Here is a 13,483-nt window from a genome sequence, read left to right as displayed (position 1 = left end):
TTCCTGAGGTGCGCAGGAAGTTTCACACACGATAGGCCCTGTGCGAGTGGGGTATGTGTATTCCTGGGGTGCGCAGGAAGTTTCACACGCGATTGGAGAGGGGAACGTGTATTCCTGGGGTGTGCGGGAAGTTTCACACACGATAGGCCCTGTGCGAGTGGGGTACGTGTATTCCTGGGGTGCGTGAGAAGTTTCACACGCGATTGGAGAGGGGATCGTGTATTTCGGGGGTGCGCAGGAAGTTTCACATGCGATAGTCCTTGTGCGAGTGGGGTACGTGTATTCCTGGGGTGCGCAGGAAGTTTCACACGCGATAGGCCCTGTGCGAGTGGGGGTAGGTGTATTCCTGCGGTGCGCAGGAAGTTTCACATGCGATAGGCCCTGTGCGAGTGGGGTACGTGTATTGCTGGGGTGCGTGAGAAGTTTCACACGCGATAGGCACTGTGCGAGTGGGGTACGTGTATTCCTGGGGTGCGTGGGAAGTTTCACACGCGAAATGCCCTGTGCGAGTGGGGTACGTGTATTCCTGGGGTGCGTGGGAAGTTTCACATGCGATTGGAGAGGGGAACGTGTATTCCTGGGGTGTGCGGGAAGTTTCATACGCGATAGGCCCTGTGCGAGTGGGGTACTTGTATTCCTGGGGTGCGCGGGAAGTTTCACACGCGAAATGCCCTGTGCGAGTGGGGTACGTGTATTCCTGAGGTGCGTGGGAAGTTTCACACGCGATTGGAGAGGGCAACGTGTATTTCGGGGGTGCACGGGAAGTTTCACACACGATAGGCCCTGTGCGAGTGGGGTATGTGTATTCCTGGGGTGCGCGGGAAGTTTCACACGCGATAGGCCCTGTGCGAGTGGGGTACGTGTGTTCCTGGGGTGCGCAGGAAGTTTCACACGCGATAGGCCCTGTGCGAGTGGGGTATGTGTATTCCTGGGGTGCGCAGGAAGTTTCACACGCGATAGGCCCTGTGCGAGTGGGGTACGTGTATTCCTGGGGTGCGCGGGAAGTTTCACACGCGATAAGCCCTGTGCGAGTGGGGTACGTGTATTCCTGGGGTGCGCGCGAAGTTTCACACGCGATAGGGCCTCTGCGAGTGGGGTATGTGTATTCCTGGGGTGCACAGGAAGTTTCACACGCGATAGGCCCTGTGCGAGTGGGGTACGTGAATTCCTGGGGTGCGCGGGAAGTTTAACACGTGATAGGACCTGTGCGAGTGGGGTACGTGTATTCCTGGGGTGCGTAGGAAGTTTCACACGCGAAATGCCCTGTGCGAGTGGGGTACGTGTATTCCTGGGGTACGCCAGAAGTTTCACATGCGATTGGAGAGGGGAACATGTATTTCGGGGGTGCATGGGAAGTTTCACACGCGACAGGCCCTGTGCGAGTGGGATATGTGTATTCCTGGGGTGCGCAGGAAGTTTCACATGCGATAGGCCCTGTGCGAGTGGGGTACGTGTATTCCTGCGGTGCGCAGGAAGTTTCACTCGCGATTGGAGAAGGGAACGTGTATTCCTGGGGTGCGTGGGAAGTTTAACACGCGATAGGAGCTGTGCGAGTGGGGTACGTGTATTCCTGGGGTGCGCGGGAAGTTTCACACGCAAAATGCCCTGTCCGAGTGGCGTTCGTGTATTACTGGGGTACGTGTGAAGTTTCACACGCGATTGGAGAGGGGAACGTGTATTTCGGGGGTGCATGGGAAGTTTCACACGCGACAGGCCCTGTGCGAGTGGGGTATGTGTATTCCTGGGGTGCGCAGGAAGTTTCACATGCGATAGGCCCTGTGCGAGTGGGGTACGTGTATTCCTGCGGTGCGCAGGAAGTTTCACTCGCGATTGGAGAAGGGAACGTGTATTCCTGGGGTGCGCGGGAAGTTTAACACGCGATAGGAGCTGTGCGAGTGGGGTACGTGTATTCCTGGGGTGCGCGGGAAGTTTCACACGCAAAATGCCCTGTCCGAGTGGCGTTCGTGTATTACTGGGGTACGTGTGAAGTTTCACACGCGATTGGAGAGGGGAACGTGTATTTCGGGGGTGCATGGGAAGTTTCACACGCGACAGGCCCTGTGCGAGTGGGGTATGTGTATTCCTGGGGTGCGCGGGAAGTTTTACACACGATAGGCCCTGTTCGAGTGGGGTACGTATATTCCTGGTGTGCGCGGGAAGTTTCACATGCGAAATGCCCTGTGCGAGTGGGGTACGTGTATTACTGGGGTACGTGTGAAGTTTCACACGCGATTGGAGAGGGGAACGTGTATTTCGGGGGTGCATGGGAAGTTTCACACGCGACAGGCCCTGTGCGAGTGGGATATGTGTATTCCTGGGGTGCGCAGGAAGTTTCACATGCGATAGGCCCTGTGCGAGTGGGATATGTGTATTCCTGGGGTGCGCAGGAAGTTTCACATGCGATAGGCCCTGTGCGAGTGGGGTACGTGTATTCCTGCGGTGCGCAGGAAGTTTCACTCGCGATTGGAGAAGGGAACGTGTATTCCTGGGGTGCGCGGGAAGTTTAACACGCGATAGGAGCTGTGCGAGTGGGGTACGTGTATTCCTGGGGTGCGCGGGAATTTTCACACGCAAAATGCCCTGTCCGAGTGGCGTTGGTGTATTACTGGGGTACGTGTGAAGTTTCACACGCGATTGGAGAGGGGAACGTGTATTTCGGGGGTGCATGGGAAGTTTCACACGCGACAGGCCCTGTGCGAGTGGGGTATGTGTATTCCTGGGGTGCGCGGGAAGTTTTACACACGATAGGCCCTGTTCGAGTGGGGTACGTATATTCCTGGTGTGCGCGGGAAGTTTCACATGCGAAATGCCCTGTGCGAGTGGGGTACGTGTATTCCTGGGGTGTGCGGGAAGTTTCACACGCGATTGGAGAGGGGAACGTGTATTTCGGGGGGTGCATGGGAAGTTTCACATGTGACAGGCCCTGTGCGAGTGGGGTCTGTGTATTCCTGGGGTGCGCGGGAACTTTCACACGCGATAGGCCCTGTGCGAGTGGGGTACGTGTATTCCTGGAGTGTGCAGGAAGTTTCACCCGTGATAGGCCCTGTGTGAGTGGGGTACGTGTATTCCTGGGGCGCGCGGGAAGTTTCACACGCGATAGGCCCTGTGCGAGTGGGGTACGTGTATTCCTGGGGTGCGCAGGAAGTTTCACACGCGATAGGCCCTGTGCGAGTGGGGTACGTGTATTCCTGGGGTGCGCGGGAAGTTTCACACGCGATTGGAGAGGGGAACGTGTATTTCGGGGGTGCATGGGAAGTTTCACATGCGACAGGCCCTGTGCGAGTGGGGTATGTGTATTCCTGGGGTGCGCGGGAAGTTTTACACGCGATAGGCCCTGTTCGAGTGGGGTACGTATATTCCTGGTGTGCGCGGGAAGTTTCACATGCGAAATGCCCTGTGCGAGTGGGGTACGTGTATTCCTGGGGTGCGCAGGAGGTTTCACACGCGATAGGGCCTGTGCGAGTGCGGTATGTGTATTCCTGGGGTGCGCAGGAAGTTTCACACGCGATAGGCCCTGTGCGAGTGGGGTATGTGTATTCCTGGGGTGCCTGGGAAGTTTCACACGCGATAGGGCCTCTGCGAGTGGGGTATGTGTATTCCTGGGGTGCACAGGAAGTTTCACACGCGATAGGCCCTGTGCGAGTGGGGTACGTGAATTCCTGGGGTGCGTGGGAAGTTTAACACGTGATAGGACCTGTGCGAGTGGGGTACGTGTTTTCCTGGGGTGCGTAGGAAGTTTCACACGCGAAATGCCCTGTGCGAGTGGGGTACGTGTATTCCTGGGGTGCGTGAGAAGTTTCACACACGATAGGCCCTGTGTGAGTGGGGTACGTGTATTCCTGGGGTGCGTGAGAAGTTTCACACGCGATTGGAGAGGGGAACGTGTATTTCGGGGGTGCGCAGGAAGTTTCACATGCGATAGTCCTTGTGCGAGTGGGGTACGTGTATTCCTGGGGTGCGCAGGAAGTTTCACACGCGATAGGCCCTGTGCGAGTGGGGTACGTGTATTGCTGGGGTGCGTGAGAAGTTTCACACGCGATAGGCACTGTGCGAGTGGGGTACGTGTATTCCTGGGGTGCGTGGGAAGTTTCACACGCGAAATGCCTTGTGCGAGTGGGGTACGTGTATTCCTGGGGTGCGTGGGAAGTTTCACATGCGATTGGAGAGGGGAACGTGTATTCCTGGGGTGTGCGGGAAGTTTCTTACGCGATAGGCCCTGTGCGAGTGGGGTACTTGTATTCCTGGGGTGCGCGGGAAGTTTCACACGCGAAATGCCCTGTGCGAGTGGGGTACGTGTATTCCTGAGGTGCGTGGGAAGTTTCACACGCGATTGGAGAGGGCAACGTGTATTTCGGGGGTGCACGGGAAGTTTCACACACGATAGGCCCTGTGCGAGTGGGGTATGTGTATTCCTGGGGTGCGCGGGAAGTTTCACACGCGATAGGCCCTGTGCGAGTGGGTTACGTGTATTCCTGGGGTGCGCAGGAAGTTTCACACGCGATAGGCCCTGACCGAGTGGGGTATGTGTATTCCTGGGGTGCGCAGGAAGTTTCACACGCGATAGGCCCTGTGCGAGTGGGGTACGTGTATTCCTGGGGTGCGTGGGAAGTTTAACACGTGATAGGACCTGTGCGAGTGGGGTACGTGTTTTCCTGGGGCGCTTAGGAAGTTTCACACGTGAAATGCCCTGTGCGAGTGGGGTACGTGTATTCCTGGGGTGCGTGAGAAGTTTCACACACGATAGGCCCTGTGTGAGTGGGGTACGTGTATTCCTGGGGTGCGTGAGAAGTTTCACACGCGATTGGAGAGGGGAACGTGTATTTCGGGGGTGCGCAGGAAGTTTCACATGCGATAGTCCTTGTGCGAGTGGGGTACGTGTATTCCTGGGGTGCGCAGGAAGTTTCACACGCGATAGGCCCTGTGCGAGTGGGGTACGTGTATTGCTGGGGTGCGCGAGAAGTTTCACACGCGATAGGCACTGTGCGAGTGGGGTACGTGTATTCCTGGGGTGCGTGGGAAGTTTCACACGCGAAATGCCCTGTGCGAGTGGGGTACGTGTATTCCTGGGGTGCGTGGGAAGTTTCACATGCGATTGGAGAGGGGAACGTGTATTCCTGGGGTGTGCGGGAAGTTTCATACGCGATAGGCCCTGTGCGAGTGGGGTACTTGTATTCCTGGGGTGCGTGGGAAGTTTAACACGTGATAGGACCTGTGCGAGTGGGGTACGTGTTTTCCTGGGGTGCGTAGGAAGTTTCACACGCGAAATGCCCTGTGCGAGTGGGGTACGTGTATTCCTGGGGTGCGTGAGAAGTTTCACACACGATAGGCCCTGTGTGAGTGGGGTACGTGTATTCCTGGGGTGCGTGAGAAGTTTCACACGCGATTGGAGAGGGGAACGTGTATTTCGGGGGTGCGCAGGAAGTTTCACATGCGATAGTCCTTGTGCGAGTGGGGTACGTGTATTCCTGGGGTGCGCAGGAAGTTTCACACGCGATAGGCCCTGTGCGAGTGGGGTACGTGTATTGCTGGGGTGCGTGAGAAGTTTCACACGCGATAGGCACTGTGCGAGTGGGGTACGTGTATTCCTGGGGTGCGTGGGAAGTTTAACACGTGATAGGACCTGTGCGAGTGGGGTACGTGTTTTCCTGGGGTGCGTAGGAAGTTTCACACGCGAAATGCCCTGTGCGAGTGGGGTACGTGTATTCCTGGGGTGCGTGAGAAGTTTCACACACGATAGGCCCTGTGTGAGTGGGGTACGTGTATTCCTGGGGTGCATGAGAAGTTTCACACGCGATTGGAGAGGGGAACGTGTATTTCGGGGGTGCGCAGGAAGTTTCACATGCGATAGTCCTTGTGCGAGTGGGGTACGTGTATTCCTGGGGTGCGCAGGAAGTTTCACACGCGATAGGCCCTGTGCGAGTGGGGTACGTGTATTGCTGGGGTGCGTGAGAAGTTTCACACGCGATAGGCACTGTGCGAGTGGGGTACGTGTATTCCTGGGGTGCGTGGGAAGTTTCACACGCGAAATGCCCTGTGCGAGTGGGGTACGTGTATTCCTGGGGTGCGTGGGAAGTTTCACATGCGATTGGAGAGGGGAACGTGTATTCCTGGGGTGTGCGGGAAGTTTCTTACGCGATAGGCCCTGTGCGAGTGGGGTACTTGTATTCCTGGGGTGCGCGGGAAGTTTCACACGCGAAATGCCCTGTGCGAGTGGGGTACGTGTATTCCTGAGGTGCGTGGGAAGTTTCACACGCGATTGGAGAGGGCAACATGTATTTCGGGGGTGCACGGGAAGTTTCACACACGATAGGCCCTGTGCGAGTGGGGTATGTGTATTCCTGGGGTGCGCGGGAAGTTTCACACGCGATAGGCCCTGTGCGAGTGGGTTACGTGTATTCCTGGGGTGCGCAGGAAGTTTCACACGCGATAGGCCCTGACCGAGTGGGGTATGTGTATTCCTGGGGTGCGCAGGAAGTTTCACACGCGATAGGCCCTGTGCGAGTGGGGTACGTGTATTCCTGGGGTGCGTGGGAAGTTTAACACGTGATAGGACCTGTGCGAGTGGGGTACGTGTTTTCCTGGGGCGCTTAGGAAGTTTCACACGTGAAATGCCCTGTGCGAGTGGGGTACGTGTATTCCTGGGGTGCGTGAGAAGTTTCACACACGATAGGCCCTGTGTGAGTGGGGTACGTGTATTCCTGGGGTGCGTGAGAAGTTTCACACGCGATTGGAGAGGGGAACGTGTATTTCGGGGGTGCGCAGGAAGTTTCACATGCGATAGTCCTTGTGCGAGTGGGGTACGTGTATTCCTGGGGTGCGCAGGAAGTTTCACACGCGATAGGCCCTGTGCGAGTGGGGTACGTGTATTGCTGGGGTGCGCGAGAAGTTTCACACGCGATAGGCACTGTGCGAGTGGGGTACGTGTATTCCTGGGGTGCGTGGGAAGTTTCACACGCGAAATGCCCTGTGCGAGTGGGGTACGTGTATTCCTGGGGTGCGTGGGAAGTTTCACATGCGATTGGAGAGGGGAACGTGTATTCCTGGGGTGTGCGGGAAGTTTCATACGCGATAGGCCCTGTGCGAGTGGGGTACTTGTATTCCTGGGGTGCGCGGGAAGTTTCACACGCGAAATGCCCTGTGCGAGTGGGGTACGTGTATTCCTGAGGTGCGTGGGAAGTTTCACACGCGATTGGAGAGGGCAACGTGTATTTCGGGGATGCACGGGAAGTTTCACACACGATAGGCCCTGTGCGAGTGGGGTATGTGTATTCCTGGGGTGCGCGGGAAGTTTCAAACGCGATAGGCCCTGTGCGAGTGGGTTACGTGTATTCCAGGGGTGCGCAGGAAGTTTCACACGCGATAGGCCCTGACCGAGTGGGGTATGTGTATTCCTGGGGTGCGCAGGAAGTTTCACACGCGATAGGCCCTGTGCGAGTGGGGTACGTGTATTCCTGGGGTGCGCGGGAAGTTTCACACGCGATAAGCCCTGTGCGAGTGGGGTACGTGTATTCCTGGGGTGCGCGCGAAGTTTCACACGCGATAGGACCTCTGCGAGTGGGGTATGTGTATTCCTGGGGTGCACAGGAAGTTTCACACGCGATAGGCCCTGTGCGAGTGGGGTATGTGTATTCCTGGGGTGCCTGGGAAGTTTCACACGCGATAGGGCCTCTGCGAGTGGGGTATGTGTATTCCTGGGGTGCACAGGAAGTTTCACACGCGATAGGCCCTGTGCGAGTGGGGTACGTGAATTCCTGGGGTGCGTGGGAAGTTTAACACGTGATAGGACCTGTGCGAGTGGGGTACGTGTTTTCCTGGGGTGCGTAGGAAGTTTCACACGCGAAATGCCCTGTGCGAGTGGGGTACGTGTATTCCTGGGGTGCGTGAGAAGTTTCACACACGATAGGCCCTGTGTGAGTGGGGTACGTGTATTCCTGGGGTGCGTGAGAAGTTTCACACGCGATTGGAGAGGGGAACGTGTATTTCGGGGGTGCGCAGGAAGTTTCACATGCGATAGTCCTTGTGCGAGTGGGGTACGTGTATTCCTGGGGTGCGCAGGAAGTTTCACACGCGATAGGCCCTGTGCGAGTGGGGTACGTGTATTGCTGGGGTGCGCGAGAAGTTTCACACGCGATAGGCACTGTGCGAGTGGGGTACGTGTATTCCTGGGGTGCGTGGGAAGTTTCACACGCGAAATGCCCTGTGCGAGTGGTGTACGTGTATTCCTGGGGTGCGTGGGAAGTTTCACATGCGATTGGAGAGGGGAACGTGTATTCCTGGGGTGTGCGGGAAGTTTCATACGCGATAGGCCCTGTGCGAGTGGGGTACTTGTATTCCTGGGGTGCGCGGGAAGTTTCACACGCGAAATGCCCTGTGCGAGTGGGGTACGTGTATTCCTGAGGTGCGTGGGAAGTTTCACACGCGATTGGAGAGGGCAACGTGTATTTCGGGGGTGCGCGGGAAGTTTCACACACGATAGGCCCTGTGCGAGTGGGGTATGTGTATTCCTGGGGTGCGCGGGAAGTTTCACACGCGATAGGCCCTGTGCGAGTGGGTTACGTGTATTCCTGGGGTGCGCAGGAAGTTTTCCACGCGATAGGCCCTGACCGAGTGGGGTATGTGTATTCCTGGGGTGCGCAGGAAGTTTCACACGCGATAGGCCCTGTGCGAGTGGGGTACGTGTATTCCTGGGGTGCGCGGGAAGTTTCACACGCGATAAGCCCTGTGCGAGTGGGGTACGTGTATTCCTGGGGTGCGCGCGAAGTTTCACACGCGATAGGACCTCTGCGAGTGGGGTATGTGTATTCCTGGGGTGCACAGGAAGTTTCACACGCGATAGGCCCTGTGCGAGTGGGGTACGTGAATTCCTGGGGTGCGCGGGAAGTTTAACACGTGATAGGACCTGTGCGAGTGGGGTACGTGTATTCCTGGGGTGCGTAGGAAGTTTCACACGCGAAATGCCCTGTGCAAGTGGGGTACGTGTATTCCTGGGGTACGCCAGAAGTTTCACATGCGATTGGAGAGGGGAACATGTATTTCGGGGGTGCATGGGAAGTTTCACACGCGACAGGCCCTGTGCGAGTGGGATATGTGTATTCCTGGGGTGCGCAGGAAGTTTCACATGCGATAGGCCCTGTGCGAGTGGGGTACGTGTATTCCTGCGGTGCGCAGGAAGTTTCACTCGCGATTGGAGAAGGGAACGTGTATTCCTGGGGTGCGCGGGAAGTTTAACGCGCGATAGGAGCTGTGCGAGTGGGGTACATGTATTCCTGGGGTGCGCGGGAAGTTTCACACGCAAAATGCCCTGTCCGAGTGGCGTTCGTGTATTACTGGGGTACGTGTGAAGTTTCACACGCGATTGGAGAGGGGAACGTGTATTTCGGGGGTGCATGGGAAGTTTCACACGCGACAGGCCCTGTGCGAGTGGGGTATGTGTATTCCTGGGGTGCGTGGGAAGTTTTACACACGATAGGCCCTGTTCGAGTGGGGTACGTATATTCCTGGTGTGCGCGGGAAGTTTCACATGCGAAATGCCCTGTGCGAGTGGGGTACGTGTATTCCTGGGGTGCGCGGGAAGTTTCACACGCGATTGGAGAGGGGAACGTGTATTTCGGGGGGTGCATGGGAAGTTTCACACGCGACAGGCCTTGTGCGAGTGGGGTCTGTGTATTCCTGGGGTGCGCGGGAACTTTCACACGCGATAGGCCCTGTGCGAGTAGGGTACGTGTATTCCTGGGGTGTGCAGGAAGTTTCACCCGTGATAGGCCCTGTGCGAGTGGGGTACGTGTATTCCTGGGGCGCGCGGGAAGTTTCACACGCGATAGGCCCTGTGCGAGTGGGGTACGTGTATTCCTGGGGTGCGCAGGAAGTTTCACACGCGATAGGCCCTGTGCGAGTGGGGTACGTGTATTCCTGGGGTGCGCGGGAAGTTTCACACGCGATTGGAGAGGGGAACGTGTATTTCGGGGGTGCATGGGAAGTTTCACATGCGACAGGCCCTGTGCGAGTGGGGTATGTGTATTCCTGGGGTGCGCGGGAAGTTTTACACGCGATAGGCCCTGTTCGAGTGGGGTACCTATATTCCTGGTGTGCGCGGGAAGTTTCACATGCGAAATGCCCTGTGCGAGTGGGGTACGTGTATTCCTGGGATGCGCGGGAGGTTTCACACGCGATAGGGCCTGTGCGAGTGCGGTATGTGTATTCCTGGGGTGCGCAGGAAGTTTCACACGCGATAGGCCCTGTGCGAGTGTGGTACGTGTATTCCTGGGGTGCGCGGGAGGTTTCACACGCGATAGGCCCTGTGCAAGTGGGGTACGTGAATTCCTGGGGTGCGCGGGAAGTTTAACACGTGATAGGACCTGTGCCAGTGGGGTACGTGTATTCCTGGGGTGCGTAGGAAGTTTCACACGCGAAATGCCCTGTGCGAGTGGGGTACGTGTATTCCTGGGGTACGCCAGAAGTTTCACACGCGATTGGAGAGGGGAACGTGTATTTCGGGGGTGCATGGGAAGTTTCACATGCGACAGGCCCTGTGCGAGTGGGATATGTGTATTCCTGGGGTGCGCAGGAAGTTTCACACGCGATAGGCCCTGTGCGATTGGGGTACGTGTATTCCTGGGGTGCGCAGGAATTTTCACACGCGAAATGCCCTGTGCGAGTGGATACGTGTATTCCTGCAGTGCGCAGGAAGTTTTACACGCGATTGGAGAGGGGAACGTGTATTCCTGGGGGGCGCGGGAAGTTTAACACGCGATAGGCCCTGTTCGAGTGGGGTACGTATATTCCTGGTGTGCGCGGGAAGTTTCACATGCGAAATGCCCTGTGCGAGTGGGGTACGTGTATTCCTGGGGTGCGCGGGAAGTTTCAAACGCGATTGGAGAGGGGAACGTGTATTTCAGGGGTGCATGGGAAGTTTCACACGCGACAGGCCCTGTGCGAGTGGGGTCTGTGTATTCCTGGGGTGCGCGGGAAGTTTCACACGTGATAGGCCCTGTGCGAGTCGGGTACGTGTATTCCTGGGGTGTGCAGGAAGTTTCACACGTGATAGGCCCTGTGCGAGTGGTGTACGTGTATTCCTGGGGCGCGCAGGAAGTTTCACACGCGATAGGCCCTGCGCGAGTGGGGTATGTGTATTCCTGGGGTGCGCAGGAAGTTTCACACGCGATAGGCCCTGTGCGAGTGGGGTACGTGTATTCCTGGGGTGCGCGGGAAGTTTCACACACGATTGGAGAGGGGAACGTGTATTTTGGGGGTGCATGGGAAGTTTCACACGCGACAGGCCCTGTGTGAGTAGGGTATGTGTATTCCTGGGGTGCGCGGGAAGTTTTACACGCGATAGGCCCTGTTCGACTGGGGTACGTATATTCCTGGTGTGCGCGGGAAGTTTCACCTGCGAAATGCCCTGTGCGAGTGGGGTACGTGTATTCCTGGGGTGCGCGGGAAGTTTCACACGCGATTGGGGAGGGGAACATGTTTTCGGGGGTGCATGGGAAGTTTCACACGTGACAGGCCCTGTGCGAGTGGGGTATGTGTATTCCTGTGGTGCGCGGGAAGTTTCACACGCGATAGGCCCTGTGCGAGTGGGGTACGTGTATTCCTGGGATGTGCAGGAAGTTTCACACGTGATAGGCCCTGTGCGAGTGGGGTACGTGTATTCCTGGGGTGCGCAGGAAGTTTCACACGCGATAGGCCCTGTGCGAGTGGGGTACGTGTATTCCTGGGGTGCGCGGGAAGTTTCACACGTGATTTTGCTGTCAGAGCAGGGTACGTGATTTTTGGGGGTGCGCGGGGAGTCCTACACGTGAATTGGAAGTGTGGGTCCTCCCAGGTGTTCCCTCTACACCCTCCACGCCCCTGCAGGCAGCCCACACCACAGGGGACTACCCTGCATCTCTGTTCATGTCCCGCAGGCAGCCCATCCACCATGGGCATGCCCCCCAGCCAAGCCACATGTCACCTTGCACTACTGATCACCAACTCATGCCCCCTAGCAACCCCACCCCCCAGCAGTCAGGGGCACCTGCCAGCAGGCCCCCACTCATGTCCCACTCATGTCCCCCAGCACCCCCACCCCCCAGCAGTCAGGGGCACCTGCCAGCAGACCCCCACTCATGTCCTCCAGCACCCCCACCCCCCAGCAGTCAGGGGCACCTGCCAGCAGGCCCCCACTCATGTCCCACTCATGTCCCCCAGCAGCCCCACCCCCCAGCAGTCAGGGGCACCTGCCAGCAGGCCCCCACTCATGTCCCACTCATGTCCCCCAGCACCCCCACCCCCCAGCAGTCAGGGGAACCTGCCAGCAGGCCCCCACTCATGTCCCACTCATGTCCCCCAGCACTCCCACTCCCCAGCAGTCAGGGGCACCTGCCGGCAGGCCCACACTCATGTCCCCCAGCACCCCCACCCCCCAGCAGTCAGGGGCACCTGCCAGCAGGCCCCCACACATGTCCCCCGGCCCCCACGTCATGACGATCCTCAATCATGGGCCTAATGGCCAGCCACATCACACCCCACGCCACCCCAGCCCAAAGACCCAACCAAGTATTGCATCCACCCACATAGAAAGGCCCTTTACATGATACAACCCATAATGGCAAGTATGTAAATAAACACATGTCCGTCACACACACACAATGGGTGCAAGTGAATGTGAAAACACACATCATGACATGCATGAAATCAATGAGAGAATACCACACATCGAAGTATGAAACAAAAATGCATTGAACCCAAAATGAATGTAATGAAAAGAAAACACACAATAATGTGAAGAAGAAATAAAACGCAGCATGTCCAGAAAATAATAAAAAATATGAAATCAGAATCCAAAGAAATCCAAATGAAAATGTGTCCTAAGTCTCAGTCCAACAAAGCAAATCCAAGGTAAAGAAATAAGTGAAATCCATTGCTCCATGGGGAAATAAAAAAAAAAATAATAAATCCAGTGGTCAACTATATACAAATCACCAATCCAGGGTCCATGAGCCCAACAAATGAAATGAAACCTACAAAAAAGACTACCTAATAAAGAACTATATACAAAAACGTGGTGCATTGTCCAATCGCCCCAAAATAAACAAAAACAGAAAGGAAACCTAACACTATCTAACTATATACAATGGCGGTGGGCAAGTCCTTCGGCTCACTCTGTGCTGTCCCGGCCCAGGGCATCATCGAACTCCATGTCGATGTCCCGGAGGCGGGCCTCTGCCCTGGCCCTGAGGTCTCGCAGGGAGGCACTCATGGCCTGTTCCAATTCCCTGCGAGTTGCCTCGAGGCACTCTGCCCGCCTCAACGACCGACGCATGGAGAACTCCGCCCTGACCATGGTGAGCCGCGCCTCTTCTGCCCGCCACCGCTCCGCATCTATCCGCTGGCCCAACCGCTGCCACACGGAAGACACTCCCATTCCTGGGTCCTCCTGCCCTCTGGCCGATGCCTGCCCCTCCGATGTTGATGGCCCCGAGCCATCATTGCTCCCACCTAC

This window comes from Ambystoma mexicanum, chromosome 5q (assembly GCF_040938575.1).
Source record: "Ambystoma mexicanum isolate Mex_15411 chromosome 5q, UKY_AmexF1_1, whole genome shotgun sequence".
Classification (NCBI taxonomy): Eukaryota; Metazoa; Chordata; class Amphibia; order Caudata; family Ambystomatidae; genus Ambystoma; species Ambystoma mexicanum.
This window is presented reverse-complemented; position numbering follows the sequence as displayed.